Here is a 5,592-nt window from a genome sequence, read left to right as displayed (position 1 = left end):
TTTTTTTGAGAATGAGTCTCACTCTGTTGCCCATGCTGGAATGCAGTGGCACGATCTCAGCTCACTGCACCCTCCTCCTCCTGGGTTCAACAATTCTCTGCCTTGGCCTCTCGAGTAGCTGGGACTATAGGCACATGCCACCATGCCTCACCAATTTTTATTTTTTATTTTTTAATAGCAATGGGGTTTCACTGTGTTAGCCAGGATGGTTGATCTCCTGACCTCGTGATCCACCCACCTTGGCCTCCTAAAGTGCTGGGATTACAGGCCTGAGTCACTGCAGCAGGCCTATTATTAGGATTTTTAAATCAATTCATTCAGGTTTTGAAATGAAGCCACTGATTACCACATATCCATAAAGGATTAAGTAACTTTTACACATACAAAATCAATTTAGCTCAGATGAGCAGTGACATTAGGAATCATTCTCTAGTTAGAGGTAAAAAATACAAGATGCAAAGAATTTAAGCCACGTGTCCCATGTCTGTAAATTAATTAAGAACCAGAAGTTAGATGTAAGCACCCAAGTGTGTCTAACTCCAAACATACTTCTCATTAGTTTTTGGTGTAGTTTATTCACATTACAAATTCAGGAAGAACTGAAGTTATAAAATGGCTTAAAAAGAGTAGCGTTAGATCAAGAACCTTTCCAATCTATGAAGTCAGTGATGAGGAAAAGATAAGAAAGAATCCATTAACCCAGGAATAAAACACCTTTCCATCTTCAATGGCAATAATAATAGATAACTGTGTATTAAGTGCTAACCATGTGTCTGTCATTGTTTTCTCTAAGTGCTTTATAGGCACTAAGTCATGCAGGTTTCTTAATACTCCTAAGATGTACACACTATTTTTTCCATTTTCCAGGTAGAAAAACTGAGGCATGAGAGGTTATATCTTGATCTAAGGCTACTAAATCAGGCAGCTTGAAGCCTGGACTCTAAACTATCATGTTTTGTTAATTCTACGAGGTTAAATTTGAAAGGTAGTACAGATGGTGCACAGAAGTAAGAGGGTGAATCAGTGTGAGATTAGCCTGAAAGGTGATGATCTTCCACAGACTGCCTCTTGGCATATAGTAGGACCACATCCCAGAGCTTTGTCTTTCAAAAGAAAAGAGCAGACTGCAAGTAACACCGATGATACAGTTGCCCGTTCCCCATCCAAAACGGCACATTTTTATTCTGCTAGTTTCTTTGGCTACCATAGTGTAATTAATCAGGTGTGGTTATTGATGAAGCCTTAAGATTAGTCAGACAGGCATAAAATGGGGTATTTCATGCCAATATCACATTATGCCTAGTAATTTTCCAAGCTTTGCCATTTCACTCGTTTTTCCTTCTCTCTCACCATCAACCTTATTAACGTTCACTCAGTCATCTACAGACGTTCAGTTTTCTTTCAAAGGAATATTAGAATAAGGAGAGAAGAAAGAGGTTTTGTTCTCACATTTTATTAACTAAAGCAGGGGTCCTGTAGGCAGAACTCAGTTCAAATAACTGGTTGCATTTTTATTGTGGACAGAGAAAATATTCTCTGATCATTCCTCCCTCTTTTGCAGTGTACTGTGGAACAATTACAGCAAGTTGGTAAAATCAGCTGACAGATGAGATGACAAGATTACAAGCACTTTTTGTCATTAGTTCTTAAAAGAGAAAAAGTAAAATCGAAAATCTCATTTAACAGAAACAAGCAGAATATGACAGTGCTTATAGTACTATGTCCAAACATTTCAGTGATCTGTGCATTTAGTAGATGAGTCAATGACAAACTCAACCTGGCAGTGTAAGGCTAATAATGATGAGCTTTTCTTCAAGTGACAATAGCCCAAGAACCAAAATAAAGAAAAAAAGTTAAAATCAGAAGAGATGATAAGGACCTGCATGTTTTGGTCTAACTGCCACTCACAAGCTATATGTCTTTGGCAAGTCACTCAGTTTTGCTGCTTCTGTGTCTCCCTGCTCATAAAGCGGAGATTATGATTGCTATTTGCGCTTTCTGCCCCACAGGACTCCTATGCTCAGATGTATAGGAAAATGCTTTAGGAACCATAAAAATTAACGAAATTCATAAATGATAGTGATAATCACTGTGCTTAATAATAAAATACAACACCTAATAACAACAGCAATAATAATGGCAATCACTCTTTATCACCCACTATGGGACAGGCATTCAGCTAAAGAATTTGATCCTTACAAAAACCTGATGAAATAAATGTAATCCCCATTTTATAGGTATCTGAACGGAGTCAGAATTGTTGAGCGTATTTTCCAAAGTGTCACACCCAGCAAACGGCAGAGGTGAGCAACAGTTGAAGGTTTCAGAGCCCATGTTTTTAACCATCACAAATACCACCAGGCAAACAGATGATCTTAGGCTATTTTCACGTGCCTTAAACATGCAACAAACCCATCTAAACCATCCTTATAAATAGTTCTGTGCATGTGCAGTTTGCTGATTGCATGGGAGTGTGTCTCCTACTCATGGCATTACTTTTTGAATTACTCATTTTTTAAACTGATTGTTATTTTTTAGTTGGTCAAAGGCCTCCATAAATTAATGGAAACATAGAAAATTACAAGGGGTCTGCAAATGGGCCCGGGGAGATTATACTTGTATTATTAGTGTTACAAGGTAAAGGAATAAGTAAAATATATATTTCACTGTCCTGGACAATAGAGACCGAGGGTGCAAGTTGGGTCTATGTGCTCTTTAGGAAGCCTTTTTCAATAAATAGAAACCACTTAAAGTCTACTTCTAGTTCTCGGTTCCACTACTTTCTGTTTTGTTGTGGAAGTGGGTCCTATCTGCAAAATGGCACCATCAAAGTATTCAGACACCGAAATCTCTCCTAAGAGTCTATGAGATCAACTTGTGCCCATTACAGGGGCCCAAGGAGATCATGTGGCTTGACCAGGGTCATACCACATGTCCTTTGTAAAAGAGAACCCATTCACCTGCTGCTGTTGCTCAATTTCCTCCGCAACAGACTCTATAGAGAAACAAAATGAGACAATACTGAAGGATTCAGAGTTATTTCACCTGTTCATGTGAGTTGTTGAGTAAATTTTACACTTGAATTCAGGAGAAATTTCTGTATGTTCTCATTTCTCATAAAATGTCATAAGAACCATTGAAAGAAAGGGTCCAAAGGTATATGAGAGTTTCACTGGGAGAAGGCCGAGAACATAGGTTGGCAGGAGACTTTGAGAGACACATGAGGTAGGATTTCCCAACAGAGCTCTACACCACTGCAGTGGGCTGCAGACTAGAAAATCGAATTAGAGATCTAAAGGCACAAATGGAAACCTCTAATCAGGAGTGACTGGCAACCAGCAACTCTGGCCTGGCCTGGATTACTCTGGAGGCTCCTAACTGATCTTGCTTTTTTTCTTGCCCATACATTCTGTTCTCACCAGCACAGCCATGATGGTCCTTTTAAGGTCTAAGTCAGATCATACCATTCCCCTGCTCAGAACCCTCCAATGGCTCCCAACTCATTCTGTAAGTTCCTTACGTCTCTAGGTCGAGTTCCTAGCTCCAACCTTTGCACTTGCCAATCCCTCCGCCTGAAACATGCTCTGCCTGAATACCATTAGGGCTTATTTCTTCTCCCTTCTCCCAGTATCTTCTCAGATTCCACCCAGGTACCTCCTTTCATAAGATCCATGCCCACCAGAAGCTCTACCCCCTTTAGGCTTCTTTGGTTTTTTGTGGCACAATGATTGACATTATATTTACTTGTTTATTCTCTGTCTCCTACCAAAGAAATAGAAATCCCATAAGGGTAGAGACTTGTGTCTGCCTTGTTCATCTCTGTATTTAAACTCCAAAAGTTTGGACATCTAATAAGTTTTCAACAAATAAATGAATAACCAAGGCAGAATTACCAATTTTTTAATCATACTGAACTATTTAAAATTAATAAAACTAGACACCATAGGGGGCCATGTTGATTAATAGGATAATGATAATCTGTATTAAGTAAGTTTCATTGCATAAATAGCTTATCAAGTCTTTTCGACCCTTTTATTTTTGAGCTGTGACAAACATTGACTACAACTCCTGTAATTTTGATAATACTGTTGGCTTATTTAACTAATTCTATTTCATTAATTGATTATATAAAGACAAGCTTAATCCCAGCTGAATGAAGTAAAGAAATATTTCCTGGGAGCCTACTAAGTGCTGGATCTATGCTACTCCTTCATAACTGTGTACTTGTGTACAAATGGAGTACAGACAGGTAATTTGTATGCTGATGATCCCAAAATAGTTGAGCTAGATTCCAAACTTCACTGCTTTACATAACTCCATAATTTTTTTCATGGTGCCCCTAGGCTAAAGAAACAACAAATAATGGTAACAGTTATGTCAATTATGCAGAGTTTGGCCCAATCAACCTAATCTATTTTTATAACCTATAATAATCAGTTATTAGTAGTATCTGTTATATATTGTACTGCTTCTCAAATGTTGGAATCTAAATGGCCACTCATCGATTCTAGAGATTCCTTTTCCCCAGTGATTACCACAAATCCAAAATCGCATATGAATCAAAAGAAATGTACCAATGTCATGTATAAACTCTCATCTTTATCTCATAGTTCATATAGAATTCAAGAGATGTTTATGTCTTACCCTGGAAATTTTAAAATATCTGGCAATGCTCTAGGGTACCTTCATACACATTTTAGGAGACGTGAAGTTAAACTACAGACCTTTATCTGAACCCTGTTCCAGGGCCTATTATTTCTTTGCTCTGCTTGTGCAAGTATTATACACAACCAAATTAATGAGCTCCAATTGCAAAAGATTCATCTATAGATATCATTATAGGTCTTTCAGGGTAATTCTTACAAGAAGCAACTATTGTTTTGTTGAATACAAATCTCCTGATCCCAAGGTATTACCACTTTCTACCCTACCCATTTCTCTTAGTTTACAATACTAAAAGTTTAACTCTTTTTTGTCTTAAATATACACTTGGTCCTCATTATTTATGGATTCCTTACTTGTTTATTTGCCTACTCCCTAAAATTTATTTTTAATCCCCCAAATCAATAACTATCTTTGTTGTTATTCCCAGACATGCAAGGGCGTATAAATTTTGAGTCACAGATGTACATGTTCCCAGTTAAGGTCAAACACCACAATACTCTGCCTTCTTGTTTAACGTCTCATACTGGAAAGAAGTGCTCTTTTCTGGTCTATTTAGTGCCACTTTTTTGGGCTTTTTGTTGGTGATTTCTCTACTTAAAATGGCCTCAAAATACAGTGCTGAAGTGTCGTCTAGTTCCCAAATACAAGAATTGTGATATACCTTTCACAGAAACACGTGTGTTAGATAAGCTTTGTTCACTCATAAATTAGCACAGCTGGCTATAAGTTCAATGCTAATGAATCAACAATACTTTTTTTGAGACAGTCTCACTCTGTCACTCAGGCTGGAGAACAGTGGCATAATCCTAGCTCACTGTAACCTCTGCCTCCCAGGTTCAAGCAATTCTTCTGCCTCAACCTCCTGAGTAGCTGGGATTACAGGTGTGCGCCGCCATGCAGAGCTAATTTTTTTTTTTTTTTTGAGAC

At 38.0% G+C, this 5,592-nt stretch overlaps 1 protein-coding gene across 8 annotated transcripts in view; it reads right to left on the bottom strand.

The window, feature by feature from the left end:
• The window catches only part of CTNNA2 (catenin alpha 2), a 1,139,443-nt gene that overhangs the window by 66,821 nt on the left and 1,067,030 nt on the right, over window positions 1-5,592 (bottom strand). The window lies entirely within an intron of this gene.

The sequence above is a fragment of the Cebus imitator genome, unplaced genomic scaffold, assembly GCF_001604975.1.
Source record: "Cebus imitator isolate Cc_AM_T3 unplaced genomic scaffold, Cebus_imitator-1.0 Scaffold100, whole genome shotgun sequence".
Lineage (NCBI taxonomy): Eukaryota > Metazoa > Chordata > Mammalia > Primates > Cebidae > Cebus > Cebus imitator.
This window is presented reverse-complemented; position numbering and strand designations above follow the sequence as displayed.